The sequence below is a fragment of the Silene latifolia genome, chromosome 9 (assembly GCF_048544455.1).
Source record: "Silene latifolia isolate original U9 population chromosome 9, ASM4854445v1, whole genome shotgun sequence".
Lineage (NCBI taxonomy): Eukaryota > Viridiplantae > Streptophyta > Magnoliopsida > Caryophyllales > Caryophyllaceae > Silene > Silene latifolia.
In genome coordinates, this window is record NC_133534.1 from 192,094,279 (window position 1) to 192,114,279 (window position 20,001).

Consider the following 20,001-nt stretch of genomic DNA (forward strand, 5'->3'; position numbering starts at 1 on the left):
AGGAAATTCGAGTCATCTTACCAATGAGACATGATTCACACGTGCCAAATGATTGAAAATCAAAGGCCGAGATAGCTCCATTATTTATGAGCTGTTTCACGCGTTTCTCATTAATGTGTCCCATACGGCAGTGCCATAGGTATGTTTGATCTTTGTCACCAACCTTTAACTTCTTATTCATTACGTGTAATATTTCGGTGGTCTGATCTAAAACATAAATTCCGTTCATGGAGACTGCCTTGCCATAAATCATATCGTGTAATGAGAAAATGCAAGTATTATTCTCTATTACAAATGAAAAACCAAGTTTGTCAAGTGCAGAAACTGAAATAATGTTTTTAGAAAGACTGGGTACATAATAGCAGTTATCTAAAAATAACTCAAATCCGCTAGGAAGCTGGATCACGTATGTTCCCCTCGAGACGGCAGCCACTCGTGCTCCATTCCCGACACGCAGGTCCACCTCACCCTTTACGAGGGGTTCGATGTTTCGGAGCCCCTGCACATGATTACAAAGATGAGAACCAAAACCAGTATCTAGTACCCAAGTTCCGTAACTTGCGTGGTTAATCTCAATCATATGAATAAAAGTAGAAGAGGAAGAAGACATACCAACAGGTTTAACGCGACCTGCTTTTATGTCTTCATGGTAAACAGGACATGTACGCCTCCAATGCCCAGTCTTGTGGCAATGATGGCATTCCATGTTGTCGGTCTTGCTCTTTGTCGCGCCTGATGAGTTGCTCGACTCACCAGGCCCACTCTTACCTGACCCTGACTTCTTGAACTTCGGTTTACCTATTGCTAGGCCTGGCTGAACTTTGCCCTTTCCCTTTCCCTTGTTTGACACAACGAGAACATCCTGTTTCAGGCTCCCACTAAACTTCATGTCCTTCTCGGTCTGTACGAGAAGGGAGTGTAGTGCGTGAGGACTTTTATTCAAATCATTCATATAGTAATTGGCTCTAAAGAGCGCAAAACCATCGTGGAGTGAATGAAGCATGCGGTCAATCACAATGTTCTCGCTGATTTTACAATCAAGCGCCTCCAGTTTCTCCACATTCTCAATCATTCTGAGAATGTGTGGGCTAACCGGTTGGCCCTTCTGGAGTTTCGCATCAAAGAAGCGAGTGGTATGCTCATAGGTCACGATTCTCGGTGCTTTCGAGAATTCCTTAGTGAGCGTGGTGAAAATCTTGTTTGCACCTTGGGCTATGAAGCGTTTCTGCAAATTGGGTTCCATTGCAAAAATGAGTACGTTCTTTACCGCACCCGCTTCCATGGCGAAATCGTTATACTTGTCGATCTCGTTAATTCCAGCCGTGGGGCCTGGGTTTGGCGGGATGGGCTCAGTCAGATATTTGAGCTTCCTGTCAGCAGCGGCAGCATTCCGTAATGCCGCCTCCCAGTCTGCGAGGTTTGATCCATCATTCTTCAGTCGAGTAGACTGATTCATCTGATCCATGAAGATCCGAAGCCATGACTCACGGTCCAATGTGACACTTGGCATTGGGTCGTCAGCACGGCCAGCCATTTTGTTATTAGCAGTTTAAGTGATCGTGATCTACACTGAAAAGAAAGGAAAAACAAAACGAAATAAGCAACTCATCGAGGTGATTTAAGTCTATTTAAAATTCATTTTAATCGTGTAGACTCATTGCACTTGCATAATTGATCTCCCTCAAGAATAATACAAGTGATCCCAAGACTCAATTTCCGTAAATTGATAAGCCAACTGTTTAGCTAGTTCTATCGTTAGAACTCTTGGTCGATAGATTTCCGTAAATCCTATCTATAGTCCACCATAATCACAGGATCGTACGAGTGACCATAGTGTTGAGATAAAATAGGTCAATCAGTTCCAACTTACCCGACGTAGAAGGGTTCATATTATGCCTACCGACGAAGAAGGGATTCATTGGAGTTTGACCTATAAAGACTATTCTCAATTTTTGGTTATACGAGGAAGATCCCACCAACTCAGTTTTAATTCATTTTAAGTGAACGAATAACTAGCATTACGTGAATGAATTAACTTAGGTGATGGCTTAAATTGATCGTGTGACATGAGAATGTCATAGAAAACTAACGCGTGACCTCTATATGAGTCAGTTTTCATGCAATTATTAGGTGGTTTGGTTTTAGGCGGAATATGATGCAATCTATCGTTACGATAAAATAAATAAAAGAATGCAAAACGTAAATAAAAATTCCTAGTGTGGTCTATCCTAGTAAAAAAGAACATAATACAACTTTGGAATCCACCGTTGGACCCGAGAAGCTTGTCTTGATGTTCCATCTCTTTCATGCAGCGGGAGTGAGCATCCGGTCTCCATCTTTGGTCTTCTCAAAATTACAATTAAAATTACAAAATATAAACCTATTTACATTCTAAATAAAAACTGTAATAAAGAAAAACAAAATGGAGATGCGAGATCTCAAAATATAACCAATACCGTGTTCCATCATTACGGTAACACGTTCTACTAAGGCCACACTAAGTTACAACCGTTTGTAAAAATTAAATACGTAATTTAAACATTCAAGGCATTCAAAAAAACGATAAATAAAATGCATCAACTAAAAATAAAATTTATTCGTGACATAATTCCGTAATTATGTTAAATTTATCCAAACCACCTTTAATAATTAAAATTATGTGACAAAACCGCTTTAATCAACTTAATTTTAATTCATTACAATCCGTTACTTTAAATCGCTTTAAAATAACTAAATGGTACGTGAGTGAACCGTTTCACTATCAAGCGAATGCATAAAATCCGTATTATGCATAAAACATGGCCAAAGAAAAAAAAAAAATTTATTTATAGCTGCTGGCCGAGAGCAGGAAAAATAAAACAAAACAAAAAAAATTTTAAACGGCTCAAAAGAGCACGGCCGAACAGAGATTTTTTTTTTTTTTTTTTTCAGCAGCCAAGCCGAGAATAAGAAAAACAGCAAAAAAAAATTTCAGCGGCTCAAAGTTTTTAGCGTGGCCAAAAACAAAAACAAAATCGATTTGACAAAAAGAAACAATTGTAATTCAAAACTAATCCATATAGAATTAAATCAACAATCGTCAAAACAATAACATATTGCTATAAAAATTAAACATGATAACAATATGCAAGAACAAATCGAAAACAAAAGATCGTCTAATCAGACATAAGCCGTGTGGCACGGAATTCAAGGCAAAAACAGAAAACAGCCGAGACACAAAATGCCGAGACCAAAAAAAAATTCTGCCGAGTCAAAAAAACAGGTCGCACGGAATTCTAAGCAAAACAAAATCGTTTTTCAACATCGTTTGATGAAAATCACAATGAGAAATTCACGTGACCTCGCTCTGATACCACTTATGGGGTAATATCCGTATAATACCCTTAAATTTTAGGACTATAACGTAAATTTAACATGCGATTTATGGTCATAAACGAAAAACAATAGAGAAACGATAAAGAACAAGAATCAACCTCGGGTCCTTTGTGAATGCGGCCTAAGAACAGAAATCAAAGTAGATTTCCTCCTAATCGTTGCACCCAAGACCGTCTGAGACTATGCCCTTGTGCTAGAATGTATTCTCTAATTGCCTTGCAATATTGAGAGAATTGTTGTGAGTTTTTGCTAGATGTGAGATCTAGGTTTTGAGAGGAAATGTTCTCCAAAACCCTAATAATTTTTGCAAAATGAATTGATTAGGTCACAAAAGGAGAGGAGCTCTCCTTTTGTTCCTCACTCGACAAACCGTGAGCATAGGGGGAGGAAATGGGCTTTCATTTCCTCTTCATTTTGACTCGTGGTCCGATTCGAAAAAGCTAAATGTATATGACGCGGTTTTATTATAAATCGTCATTGGTTATCGGTTATTAAAATATCGACTAGTAACAACGATTAGTCGACATATTAATACATGTCCGACAAAGACAATATTGTATAATTAATTCAATATACATTAATTAAATATAATCGTTTATATTTAATTTATGAATTAACTGCTTAATTCGCCTTAGCCATTATTATTTAATCCGTATTAAATAAAATACCTCAACATCACGTTTGACTAATTATTAGTCAATAACTCCGACTAACTGCTTAGTCAAAATTGGCATCAACATGACTGTATTTTCATACCGTCACATCTCTCAAACGTATCCTATAGGTGTGACTTTTAGGGACCAGTTGATCACCGCCATCTGTATGACAATAACGTCAAACTTATCTAGCAAGCCAACCGTTATTGATAAACGTGGACCAACTGATAATAATACAAAAGTATACCCTTTGATCCTTTTAGAGATTTAAATGTTATTGCACTAACTGTAGAGGACACCAGCCCCAACAACCCCCAATCCTGAGAATTTACCAGTGGTTAAACACCTAGAGGAGTATAACTCGAGCAGTGGGGAACCTAGACCTGAGCCTCAGTTCTACCTGATCGATACCACCATCCTCCTAGACTTACCTGAGCCTATCACTAGCTCGGAGAAGCAGGCGACCGTTCCCTCACCTCGCGAGCACCGTAGAGTGAGGGCGACCAGAGAAGCAAAAACTGAGCCTTCCTCTACCACACCTAACTTCTATCCGACCCAGTACTCGCCCTTCCCCACCGTCCACGACCCTAGGATGCAGGTCAGTGAGTTGACCGAGCGGATTTCTACTACCCTGGTGTTGCGAAACATGCATGAGATGGCCTATAACCAGAGTATAGGGATGGAGTTGGAACAACCGGTATGGTGGAGAGGGCCCGGGATTGACATTAGGGGATTGACACCGGGGTGTTCCATAGTTACGGGGTGGACCCCAACTCTTGGAGAGCACCGACGGACTACGAGTATGGCTGCCTCGCAGGACCGTGGAGTCTCAACTATGGCAGCCAGCTAGACGAGGTAAGGAGGTGGACCGGCGGTGGAGGCCACTCATCTGTAGCTTATCAAGGAATGGGGACATCTGGTACAGGTGGTGGCGAGGATATGGATGAGGATGCAGACAACTGAGCTCCGCTTTGATCTTTCTGGACTTGTTGTTGGATATTTGTCAGACTTTTATCGTACTTTCTTTTTATTTTGTTTTGGATGATTGTAATCGGCCATAAGGCCAACACTTGTTTCTTTTTCGTCGTACTGTTGGGGACGTTGAGACGGGATTCTTGTTTGGGTGGTAGACATGATATGTGTTTTGCAGGTGCATCCTCTCCATGACTTACTTGAGGGTGAATGTGAAATGGCACATTCTGGTCTAGGTTTAACACCCTAATACACCAAGGTGCCTTACCAAGACCACCTAATGCATGAGAGTGCTACCATCTCGGTTATCCGAGGCAATGTATATCAAATTGACCATAAAAGGTCATACTTTAATAGATAAGTTTAAGCGATTACATAACAAAATCCCAAAACTATAGAGTGATATACAACTGTTCCAAATCCAAATCAAAGTAAAGTAAATAAAATGTTTGACGACACAGCAGAAGACTTCTAATCGACTCGTGATGACTCAAGCCCAGTTATCCCTCGCGCATCCATATCATACATGCTCAATAACTGCTCACCATCCCGGAATGTATCACCACAGTTTTTAAAACAATTAAACAGGGTCAGTTACTGATTACACAATATAAGATAAGGCAATAATAACAATACATACAATCCTCCAACATTGTCACATCACCAATCACCTGACTAGCCTGAAGGTCTAGTCCTGCCAGATTACGGCCGCAACCAGTAATCCACACCGCCGGTAGGGGACCGCAGTCGTTCCCACCTAAGCCCCGCTCATCTATTCCGAGCGCAAACCCATGTTCCTTAATGTGCACATCCCCTCTTGTGGGGGGTTCCACAAGGGCGAATCAAGGGCGTGACGTCACTCCCGCAAGTGACTCCAATCAGCCGAGGGCGCACCTCGCGAACCACAAACAAACAACAACAACCAACTACAACATCAACAATTACCAATTCAATATGATTTAGATAAATGACATCAATCAACCATCAACAACCAATCAACCATCTAATATACATGTAACCAACAGCTGAGTAGGAAACCCTACCTAGAAATAAAATTACTTGGTTAATTGTAGGAGGTGACTTTATAGAGGAAGATTTCTAGTACTTATGTAACACCCATATACTCCAAGTGCCTTACCAGGACCACTTAAGGCATAGGAATGCTACCATCTCGGTTATCCGAGGCAATGTAAATCAAATAGAAAATAGAGAACATACTTTATTAAAAATGTTTAAAGTGATACAAGTCCAAAACCAAAACTGATAAAGTAAATACAACTGTTTCCCAAAAATACTAATCTAAATAATGTAAAAGAATGTTTAAGACACAACGGAAGACTTCTAGACATCTTGTGGAAACTCAACCCAGCTATCTCATGCGCATCATCTCATACCTGCTCAATAACTGCTCACCATCCCCGAATGGATCGCCACAATTTTCAAAACATTTAAATCGGGGTCAGTTACTATTTACATAAAACAAAACAACAAAAGCAATACAATGATCATCCAATCTCCATCATAACACCACACACCTGACTACACACTGAAGTGTGTAGTCCTGCCAGAATACCCATCGCAACAAGTATTCCACACCGCCAGTGGGGGACCGCAGTCGTTCCTACCTAAGCCCCGCTCATCTCATCCGAGCGATAACCCATGTTCCTAAATGTGCACATCCCCTCTGTGGCGGGTTCCACAGAGGGTGAATCAAGGGCGTGAAGCCACAAGTGACTCTACTCAGCCGAGGGCACACCTCGTGAACCATAGACAATCAATCACAACCAATCACATTATACAACAACAATTACCAATTACCAATTCCAATATGATACAAATCAACAACAATGATCAACCGTCAACAAAACTATGTAAACAATAATCGAGTAGGGAAACCCTACCTGGAATAAGCAACCACAAGACCGTCACACGCAGCTACTCAGTAATGTTCCTCTATGAATCCTCCTCCTATAACACATATTCATATAATTATCACCTAATCAACATAATACTCCCAAAACCCCTAAATCTATCCAATTAGGATTTTAAACAAACTCAACGAAATATTATAAAAATTATACAGGAATCTTACCCTTGATGCGACGAACTCAACGGTGAAAAGAACAAGACAATCCGATGATCCTAGCATTTGGGATTTGCTAACAACGCGAAGAATGAAGATAACGTAACTCTTTTTTCTCTCTTGAAAGGTTTTAGAAAGGTCAAAAGTGATTAAGAAATATGACGGAATCATTTTATACTAATCACGCATTATTAACAAAACCCGGCTAAAATAAACCGTAAGACTCACTTACTCGATCGAGTAAGTCACTTACTCGATCGAGTAAGTCACTTACTCGATCGAGTGACCCTTACTCGATCGAGTGCACAACATACTCGATCGAGTACCCATCAGGTCGCCTACTGTTTCGTATAAAAATATACTTACTCGACAGAGTAAGCCCCACTCGATAGAGTACCCATAGACATAGAAAACCAAGTATTACAGTCTTCCCTCCTTAAAAAGAACTTCGTCCCCGAAGTTCAACCCATACAGAAAAACAAAACATACTATCTCAACTCCGACACAACAACATAACCAAAAACTCAAAACAAAACTCCCAACCAAAACCCAAACCGACTCAAAGCAACTACTAACTATACTAAAACTAACATAAACCATACCAAAACCTTATGCGACCATCTCCTACTCCCCTAAAAGAAACATGGTTACGTCCCCGTAACCACACATACCTGATCAAAAAGAGACGGATACCGCTCCCTCATAGCCTCTTCCGCCTCGCAAGCAGCTTCCTCAACCTCATGGTTAGACCATAGAACCTTAAGCAACATTGTTTCCCCATTCCTATTTTTTCGAACCTTGCGATCAAGAATCTGTTTTGGCGCCTCGAGATAAGACAAGGACTCATCAAACTCTATGTTCTCCAACTCTAACATATGTGAAGGATCGCTCACATACTTCCGTAACTGAGACACATGAAACACATTATGCACCATATCCAAAGCCGCTGGTAACGCTAACCGGTAAACAACCTCACCCACACGATCTAAAATCTCATATGGTCCGATAAACTTCTGGCTCAGCTTCCCTTTCTTACCAAACCGCCTGACACCAGGCATAGGAGAAACATTCAACAGAACCTTGTGCCCAACATGAAACTCTATGTCACGGCGATGTAAGTCTACATAACTCTTTTGTCGATCCTAGGCCACTTTCATCTTTTGCTTGATCAGCTTAACCTGTTCTATCATCTCCTGTACCATCTGTGATCCTAAAACCACTACCTCAGCTCTATCATCCCAGCTAATCGGACTCCCACACCTCCTCCCATACAAAGCCTCAAACGGTGCCATCCCAATACTCGTGTGATAGCTGTTGTTATAAGAAAACTCAATCAGATCCAACCTATCTTCCCAGCTACCACCGAACTCCATCACACACGCCCTCAACATGTCCTCCAAAGTCTTGATAGTCCTCTCTGTCTGCCCATCTATCGAAGGATGAAAAGCAGTACTCATCTTTAAAGTAGTTCTTATCAGCTCCTGTAACTCTCTCCAAAACCGTGATATGAATCTCGCATCTCTATCTGAGACTATATCCTTAGGCACCCCATGCAACTGAACCACATGCTTCCTATAAGCCAAAGTTAACTGTATCTTGGTCCAAGTATCTTTCATCGGAACAAAATGAGCTGACTTAGTCAAACGGTCAACTATTACCCATAACATGTTGTTACCTTGTTGACTTCTCGGCAAACCCACTATAAAATCCATAGAGATAGAATCCCATTTCCACTCAGGCACCTCGAGAGACTGAATCTTACCTTGTGGTCGTCGCTGCTCTCCCTTAACCCTCTGACATGTCAAACATCGAGCCACAAACTCAGTTGTTTCCTTTTTTATCCCAGGCCACCAGAAAGTCTTCTTCAAATCCTTATACAGCTTGTCACCACCCGGATGTACTGAATATGGTGTGCAATGAGCCTCTGTCATGATTATCTTCCTCAATTCCTCATCATTATGAACACACCACCTGCCATCAAATCTCACACTACTATCTTTATGAATAGAGAACCGAAACATTGTCCCTTTCTCTACTCCAGCTCTATACTCCTAAATCTTAGGATCCAAAGCCTGTTTCCTGCGAATATCATCGTAGAGATCTGGTTCCACTGTCAAGTCCCCTCTAACATCCTCTTTCTGTATCATATGTATCCCCATCTTCCCTACCTCATCTCTCAACCTCATCTCTAACATCCTCTTTCTGTATCATATGATAATAACGTCAAACTTTCTAGCAAGCCAACCGTTATTAGGTAAACGTTAATCAACTGATTAAATATACGAAGTATACCCTTGTGAACCTGTAAGAGATTTACAAATGTTATCACACTAATTTGTGGAGGACACCAGCTCCAACAGCTTTGTACTTACCCAGCCAATCCATGTCAACTGTCATCTTAAAACCATCCATGGGAAACTCTAACAAATCTACCGGAAGGTCAACCTGCCCAACTATCATAGACACACCCTTATACAACCTCCCACAAGTTACAGACTCACCCGACGGTATAAAAACCTCCTCTTTTACAGACTCAAACTTCCCCAAACCCAAAAGCTTAGCATGACTCGACGATACAAAAGATTGTGAAGCCCCTGAATCAAACAAAACAAAGGTAAAGACACCATTAACAAGAAAAGTACCCGTGATCACGTGAGCATCATCTTCAGCTGCTTTCTTCTCCATCATGAAAAGCTTGCCAGTGGTCTTTTGTCCATCTCCCTAGACATTACTAGCAGAAGTAGACGGCTTGGCAGTCGACCCCTGGTTGTTGTTTGTTGCTGGTTTCTTATATGAATTACCGCCATTGCGGTTGATACCCGTCGTTGTGAGTACCAAAGATAAAATTTATAATCTCCTATTAAGACTAACCTAGGCTAGTGGTAACAGGGTCGAACCACAAGGAGGCAGTTGTAAACTTTAGTTGATTTATGTTCAGTCCGAGGTAACTATTGTGGGGGTTGATTTGAATTGGTCTATAGCTAATAACAATAAAAGAAGATAAACTAAAAACACGATTCAAACAGATAAAAGAAGGGTACTAGGATGGTCGGGTCGTTATAGCTTCGGCGGCAGCAAACTAAGTCGGTCTGAATCAAACACAGGTAAGGCGGGAAATAAGAGGTCCTCTCGGTCCACTCCTAACAAATAGCATCTTTCGATCTCGCTATAGGTCCCTAATGTCACTAATACTAACTTTCGTCCTGAAAAGCGACTAATGGTCTAAACTATACCTATCTTTCGATCTCAGCACAGTTTAGTCGATTTAATTGATGGTCAAATAAACTTCCCTATCTTTCGATCTAATGGGTCAGTCACAAAATAGGTATCTAACCGGTCGCATGCATTCGATTTGTTAAATACAAGATTAAAAACAATTAAAACGAAGGATAACCTTACAAGGTCAGTCGATCGACCAACAATGTCAGTCGATCGACTGACAAGCGGGTTCAGTCCGTGTTCAATCTAGTGCCGCCTATGCTACAACTCCCCTACATCCTAGCACTATAGATTTAGCTACTCATACTAGGAACGATAACAACAATAATACTAGGGCGATAAGGTACTGAATTCATGATTAAAGCGGTAAAACAAATAATTAACATGCAATAATAAAGATGGTTTCGGGAAACTACTAGCAATTCTAATCTAATAACGAAATAGGGATGAACTGTAATTAAAGCAGAAGAGTACCGAATTGCAGAGGAAAGATTGATTATTGAAAACCGAAAATCCAATGCGAAAACAATATTCCGAACCCTAATTAATGAACTAGTAAAAACTGATGAAACTGAATGTGAAAACTTAAGTAAATTCTCCTCCCAAAACTGGATGTTCTAGGTTACGTTATATAGCAAACTAACGTAACAATTATTTCCTAAACCTAAACTTCATGGGCTTCAAGTTTCTCAATCTTTTAATTCCCGTCTGGAATAGAAACCTGGTCGATCGACTGATAATGCTGGTTGATCGACTGGATCTCAGCAACAGTGGCTTCTGGAACCCGAGCATTGGTCGATCGACTGAAGGTGGTAGTCGATCGACTGATTGAGCTGCTAATTGACTTCTTAAAATACGTGGACTTGTCTTTTGGGCCTTGGATTGCGCACCAAGCTCGTTCCTTAAGCAATTCCTTTACGTCATTTGCAATGCAGGTTACTCGGGGACAGATTTGGCTCGATTTCCCGTTGAATTCTTCACATTTCTGCAATAACGTACAAAATACGGAAGTAGACGGAAATAGGGAGAAATGTAGCATAAACTACACAAATGAGCTCTGAAATGCGTGTAAAAAGAGATGTAAAACATCATATAAATGACACGCATCAAACTTCCCCAAACCAAACCCTTGCTTGTCCCCAAGCAAGAACTAGACTCGATCTAATGACCTAATGGAACGAGTTCAATCTCAGAGCGAAATGCAAACTGTAAGGCCTAAACCAATTTAATGCACAACCAACAATCAATTAGTAATGTGAATCATGCAAACGAATTATAAAGTCGTCAAAAATCATTTGAACAGATTGATTGTAAAGACTTATCAAACTGGACTCTCACGGGTCACTCAAAACTCTCAATAAGCACAGGTGATATATATGTAAGATAGAAAGAATAAATTTTGTAGTGACTCTCCCCTAACTGCAACTTATGAAAACATGCCAGCAATAAATTATGAAGATGACCTCTATGACCGTACATATGCATTCCAACCAAACAGATGACCATTGACACATGCCGAGGTATAATTATGGAAATGTGAGGTATGGGTAAGAAGAGGCAAAACATTTTATGGTAAAGTGGAGGTACAGGTGATCAAGCTAGTACCAAAACGGAACCAAAGGACGACATCCAACTTCTTGCTCATAAACGAATGAAACGGTGCTATGGCAAGCACAAATCTCACAAACTCCAAGTATAAAGGTAATCAACTAACTCCCCATAAGATATAAATGGAACATGGGAGCAAAAATAGCCATAAGATAAGGTATAAGGTATGCGAATTGATTTTCTCTTCTTTCACGGACTTCAGTCGATCGACCTAAAGGAGCAATCGATCGACTGCTCTAAACAGTACAGAAACTTTTCTTTTTTTTTTTCTTTTTCGAATCTTTTTTTCTTTTTCATTTTTTTTTCTTTTGTTTCTGTAACACCCCCATTTATTCAGGAGCCTTTAGCTAGACATTCCCAAGTAAATGAGAGCGTTACCATCTCGGTTTCCCGAGGTAGTGAATAACAAAGTACAACAATACCAAAGTACTTGAAATTAAAACTTAGCGATTACATGTTTATTACAAATTAACCAACTAAACTTAATATAAAATAAATACAACTCGCAGCGGAAAATAAATAAAGTGATAAAATCTTCTATGTGGTCTAGACTTCTAGGTAGATTGGTCAAGTCCTCACGCATCCCATAGCTCCCAAGTCAGCTAATCTTTAGTACCTGTCAAATCTGCTCCCCATTATGGTTCACCGCAGGTGTTCACGAATACACAGTCAACCGCGAGGTTGAGTAGGAATAAACTAAACAACAATAATAATAATCCAACCAAAATAAACATCCTTCAAATTCTCATCACTTCATCCGTACAATTCACTTACGTCACTGGCAGTAGCACAACCCCCCCTTAACACCGTGCTATGCTCAACTCAACTGGCAGTGGTATTTTCATACCATGCTCAACTGGCAGTAGTACCCTCCGTACTATGCACAACTGGCAGTAGTAATCACTTACTATGCACAACTATCACTGGCAGTAGTAATTACTTACTATGCTCATCCGCAAGAACGATTGCTCGCTATGCACAATCGCGCAAGAACACCCTTCGTGTTATGCTCAACTGAATAATCAACTCTCCAACAATCCAATACTCAATGACAGTCCCGTCTTACTGCTCAACCAACAATTTATCATACTGAAATACCCTATTCAAATAATAAATCATGATTGGTAATTTTAGTCTCATCAACCGTCACATTTAAATATTCATTCACTTAACAATAAAACCGAGTTGAGTAGGAAATTCCTACCTTTCAAGCAACTCCGCACGCACAAATCCAGTTAGTATTCGTCCACACCGAAATCTACAATTATAATAACACACTAATTATTATTAACTAACAAGTTAACTATTTCAATTAATTACCCATTATAAACTAAGCTGACTAGTTTTTTTTTTACCAATTACTCCTACTTAAACCAATTTACTCAAACCTTGTTTTATGACTAACCCTATGACTATAACCCACAAACCCAGTTGCTTAATAGGCCGTACAATATCCATTCATTACCATACATACTCATCACCTCTAACATATCCTACACTCCTTCACACACCACGCGCACCATCATCCATCACGCATAACCCAACGACCACCCCACGGACCACCACTAAACTCGACGCCAACACCACGACTCCCTCACCACACTACAACTCACCAGAAGCCTCGCTCTCATCCTCTCACAATACTAAAACAGGGGACCTAAAATACGACGATGCCGCAATGGCAACAACTGGAACATAATAAGCTACACTACATGGTCCAACCACCACCCGACGCACTACATCAATGTCGCATCCTAACTCCGCTTACACAAGATACTCGGTCTCGAGGAAATCCCGCGCCAAAACCGTTCAAAAACAGAGCAACACGATCAGTCCTAAACCCGCCATACCAAGTCCCCAGAGTTAACATGGAAACAATCCTAAAATAGACCTCACATAAACCCATCCTACCGTCTATGTTTACTGGTGATGTCGCCGCTAGCAAATTCCGATGTAATAAGGTCTTATATCTTGCTATAATAAAATAAATCATACAACTTACCTTAGCTAATTAGGGCGCGATGACGATGGACACAAAAAATAGGACGATGATGATGATGTCAGGGTTATGATGATGACGACGATGCCGACGAAATTACAGGGATGGTGATGATCGTGAGTCCCGCCGCACACGCTCTCTTCCTCTTGGTTTCCTTTTTTTTTGTTCTTGTTGTGTGAATATGGAAATCGTGAAGGGAAGGGATGTATATATATTTATAACTTAGGTATCTCCCACTATTATAATAATAATAATATATAATATGTATAACATAATATAACGCTTTTACCTTCACGGATGTTATTATCGCTTTTCCCTTTTAGTCGCTACGACAAATAAATAATAACCTATTATAATTAGACCAGTATAGTATATTACTAGATGGATTTCTTTTTATATATAGTATATATCATAATGTGACATATGAGTATAATGTACGATATGCTACCGTGTATTTCTATTACTAGCGTTTATTAAATTACGGGGTATTACAGTCTTCCCCCCTTAAAATGAACTTCGTCCCGAAGTTCATCCAAAAATGCTTCGACAGCTCTATAAACATCCATACAACTGGGTACCATTCCAACTTATAATCATTGCAACACAACTAACTATTTATTATTATCAAGCTATATCAACTTATCAAAATGTATCACAAAACTAATTCAAAACATGAAAATGTATCACAAAATAAACTTAAAACATGAGGTGTCACATTCTACCTCCCTAAAAATAAACTTCGTCCCGAAGTTTCGGAACTACTATTACTTATTAAACTACTGACAACTTAAATACTTATATAAAGTATAAGACTCTAATCGTCTTAATAAAACTAGTTACCCTTCTCTCCATTCCCTTGCACTGTACTAGTTGTACCAAAAGTCTTTCCACCATTACTCTGATTGCCCCCATTGCCTTGCCTATTGTTGTAGCTCCTCTGGGTACTCCATTGCCCTGCATTCCTATTTCCCCCAGTACTTGGTGCGGGAGTTCGATAACCCTCTTGGTTCCTATTTTCATTACTTCCCCTAGGTGCACTCCTGCATTCAAAAGCTCTATGCCCCATTTTATTACAGTTAAAACATCTCCATCCTCGAACTGGAATCTTACCTGAGCCTCCTTCTCCACTTCGTGTTGCACTTCCACTATAACTAAACCCTCCGGGTGAAAAATGTTTAGATTGAGTATTGTTTTTCTTACTACCCCCAACTATCTCACTTGATGACTCAGCCTTTCTCTTCTCACTCTTTTCCTTCTTCTCCTCCTTCTCCCTCCTCTCTTCCTTTAACATATCTGCAATCCTCTCTGCGTGCCCAGCTCGTTGATAAACATCATCCATGGTACTTGGTTGACCAGCTGCAAGCCTCTTCTTAATAGTGGTCGTTAATCCCTTTTCAAATCTGAGTGCCAACATCTCATCACTAAAATTCAAATCAGCTACATATTCTGACAATTCCATAAACCTGTTATAATAAGTCTCTTTGTCATCTCCTCATCATCTTGAAAGAATCAAATTCAGCTCTCATCTTACTCCTAATATGTTCTGGTACAAATACAGCTCTCATATTCTCCTTGAAACCCTTCCAAGTGATAAAAGGTTCATCACTCTCCCTCCAAGCTTCCCTTATGACCTCCTTACTACGATTCCACCACAAACCCGCTTTTCCCCTCAGATAGTAAGCAGCTTGGTCTACTTGCATCTCCGCAGGACATCCTAGCAACTCAAAAAGGTTATCAAACTCTCTATGCCAATCTCCTAGTAAGGATGGTTCACCTAATCCGTCATACTTCGTCGGGTTGTGCCTTGCAATACTAGCACTCATTTTTGCTGGATCCTGAACTGAGCCCTTAGCCTTCAATGCCGCAGTCAAAGCCTCATTCATGGATATCAAACGGTCAATCTCCTCTTGGGATATGGTAGAGGGTGTAGGTGTAGATCTCTTTGGAGGCATGGTTCTATAAAAGCAAAACAAGACAACATAAGTTTCTACCCGAGGAAAAGATGGCTCAACATTTTTAAATATTCTATACTTACAAAACAAGGTTTGGTTAATTTTATCCTTTCTCACCCCTCTTTAGGTCCTCCTATCATCACTCCTACCTCCCAATTATCATAAATTAGGAATCGACAAAACATTCATATTAAACTTTTGGTAAACTCGCGTTTTTTTTTTTCGGAATCAAAGTCAAGCTGTAACTTTCAAAAATCACCATTAAATAACCGTTACATTCTACATTGAGTTTTTATACTTTCCATAAAATATAAAGATTTTTCAAATCATGAGAAAAAGAATCAAGTCCAAATCTCGAACGACCATTTTATAAAGATTTTTACAATTCAGTGGGTCCAAACAGAAACCGATCAGCAATTTGCCAAAACCTTGGGTCAACTTGTAAAAATCACTATTAATTGTCAAAAATTTACGTTTCCACGCTCCTTATCAATTTGGATACATATTTGAATCTTTTAAACAGTGGAGTTTGAATTAAGCAAAAATCTGAAGTACAAATAAAATGAGAATTTTTACAAAATCGTTTGTCGAAAACTTAACTGTACAGGAATATTCTGACCACTGTCCACTAAATTATTTATTTCTCCCAAACCATATAACTTTTAAACATGAGACCAATGGCATTGGTAAGCTAACTCACTGAGTTATCACTCATAATAATTGCAACCTTGTATGATGAACGGAGGTCAAATGGCAACTAAATCAAATAGGGGTAAAATCTGACGGAATAAAGTTCAGCTCTAGGTTCCTTTCTACTAGGTCACAAGCCCTTATTAACACCCTCCTACTCCTATATCAACACAACTTGGTCGATAAACTTTCACACACGACTAGTATATAATCTAAAGCATTCATATCACAAGCTTAATAATTTCACAATATATTTTAAATAACATGGCTTTGGGATTCACACAACCGCATATCACTAGACATGATTCTACTATCACACAACGTCCAAGCACAAAATCAATATCAATTTATAATTATTATCATGCTCATGATCAAAAAAATTCAACATAAACTCCTCATTTCATTCATTCCACACCCCTTAAAATCAAGGTTATGTCCCGTAAACTCAGTCATCAATGAAAATAATATTCAAACAAAGCAACCAAAACTCCTACGACAAAATAAACAATATTCATTTTAAATTACCCCACTCTGTAACATCTCTCAAGGGAAACCGGTTCAAAGCTGAAAGGGCCAGAAGTTTGGTGTGAGGGGGCCCCTAACTCATCCCAAACCTTAAATGGGCTCCTTACAGTTTCTATTCGGGTTCATTTTATTAGACACATCCTATGTTCATTATTGTTCATTGGTTAGGCCTGAGGATCGTTTCGCTCTGATACCACTTTGTAACACCCCCATTTATTCAGGAGCCTTTAGCTAGACATTCCCAAGTAAATGAGAGCGTTACCATCTCGGTTTCCCGAGGTAGTGAATAACAAAGTACAACAATACCAAAGTACTTGAAATTAAAACTTAGCGATTACATGTTTATTACAAATTAACCAACTAAACTTAATATAAAATAAATACAACTCGCAGCGGAAAATAAATAAAGTGATAAAATCTTCTATGTGGTCTAGACTTCTAGGTAGATTGGTCAAGTCCTCACGCATCCCATAGCTCCCAAGTCAGCTAATCTTTAGTACCTGTCAAATCTGCTCCCCATTATGGTTCACCGCAGGTGTTCACGAATACACAGTCAACCGCGAGGTTGAGTAGGAATAAACTAAACAACAATAATAATAATCCAACCAAAATAAACATCCTTCAAATTCTCATCACTTCATCCGTACAATTCACTTACGTCACTGGCAGTAGCACAACCCCCCCTTAACACCGTGCTATGCTCAACTCAACTGGCAGTGGTATTTTCATACCATGCTCAACTGGCAGTAGTACCCTCCGTACTATGCACAACTGGCAGTAGTAATCACTTACTATGCACAACTATCACTGGCCGTAGTAATTACTTACTATGCTCATCTGGCAGTAACGATTGCTCGCTATGCACAACTGGCAGTAACACCCTTCGTGTTATGCTCAACTGAATAATCAACTCTCCAACAATCCAATACTCAATGACAGTCCCGTCTTACTGCTCAACCAACAATTTATCATACTGAAATACCCTATTCAAATAATAAATCATGATTGGTAATTTTAGTCTCATCAACCGTCACATTTAAATATTCATTCACTTAACAATAAAACCGAGTTGAGTAGGAAATTCCTACCTTTCAAGCAACTCCGCACGCACAAATCCAGTTAGTATTCGTCCACACCGAAATCTACAATTATAATAACACACTAATTATTATTAACTAACAAGTTAACTATTTCAATTAATTACCCATTATAAACTAAGCTGGCTAGTTTTTTTTTTACCAATTACTCCTACTTAAACCAATTTACTCAAACCTTGTTTTATGACTAACCCTATGACTATAACCCACAAACCCAGTTGCTTAATAGGCCGTACAATATCCATTCATTACCATACATACTCATCACCTCTAACATATCCTACACTCCTTCACACACCACGCGCACCATCATCCATCACGCATAACCCAACGACCACCCCACGGACCACCACTAAACTCGACGCCAACACCACGACTCCCTCACCACACTACAACTCACCAGAAGCCTCGCTCTCATCCTCTCACAATACTAAAACAGGGGACCTAAAATACGACGATGCCGCAATGGCAACAACTGGAACATAATAAGCTACACTACATGGTCCAACCACCACCCGACGCACTACATCAATGTCGCATCCTAACTCCGCTTACACAAGATACTCGGTCTCGAGGAAATCCCGCGCCAAAACCGTTCAAAAACAGAGCAACACGATCAGTCCTAAACCCGCCATACCAAGTTCCCAGAGTTAACATGGAAACAATCCTAAAATAGACCTCACATAAACCCATCCTACCGTCTATGTTTACTGGTGATGTCGCCGCTAGCAAATTCCGATGTAATAAGGTCTTATATCTTGCTATAATAAAATAAATCATACAACTTACCTTAGCTAATTAGGGCGCGATGACGATGGACACAAAAAAATAGGACGATGATGATGATGTCAGGGTTATGATGATGACGACGATGCCGACGAAATTACAGGGATGGTGATGATCGTGAGTCCCGCCGCACACGCTCTCTTCCTCTTGGTTTCCTTTTTTTTGTTCTTGTTGTGTGAATATGGAAATCGTGAAGGGAAGGGATGTATATATATTTATAACTTAGGTATCTCCCACTATTATAATAATAATAATATATAATATGTATAACATAATATAACGCTTTTACCTTCACGGATGTTATTATCGCTTTTCCCTTTTAGTCGCTACGACAAATAAATAATAACCTATTATAATTAGACCAGTATAGTATATTACTAGATGGATTTCTTTTTATATATAGTATATATCATAATGTGACATATGAGTATAATGTACGATATGCTACCGTGTATTTCTATTACTAGCGTTTATTAAATTACGGGGTATTACAGTTTCTTTCTTTCCTTTCTTTCTTTTTATTTTCCCAACTTCATCTCAAAAGAGCAAATACCACCAAAAATGAGTAACAACCCCAAGAACGCAGACTACTAGCTTGACAAAGGACAGGCTAAAATATAGGATGTAGTAATTGGGACAAAAAGGATATTTTTGGCAGTGTGAAGCTTATGGGTAAAATGAGAAAAAGGAAACCTCTACCACATGTGTCAACTAACCACAAACCGAATGCATACAGGTATTAAGTAGATCAAATTCATAATTATGCAAATTAAGGAAAAATGTCTCATAAGGAGTACTACTCACATTCCTAGATGAACTGGTCATGAGTGTCACCAGTTATAGGCTCTAAACCTCAGAAATATGATGTAGGTTGCCAATTATTAAAGTCAAGTCTCAAGTTCAGCAAGTAAATTAACGAAAAACTCGTAGATATGCACTTATATGATTCTACTAATAACATGTCAAACAAGCACGGCTCAGGCAAAACAGATGCAAATGCAATATCATCCTTGAAATACTACCGCTCCGACTCGACCTA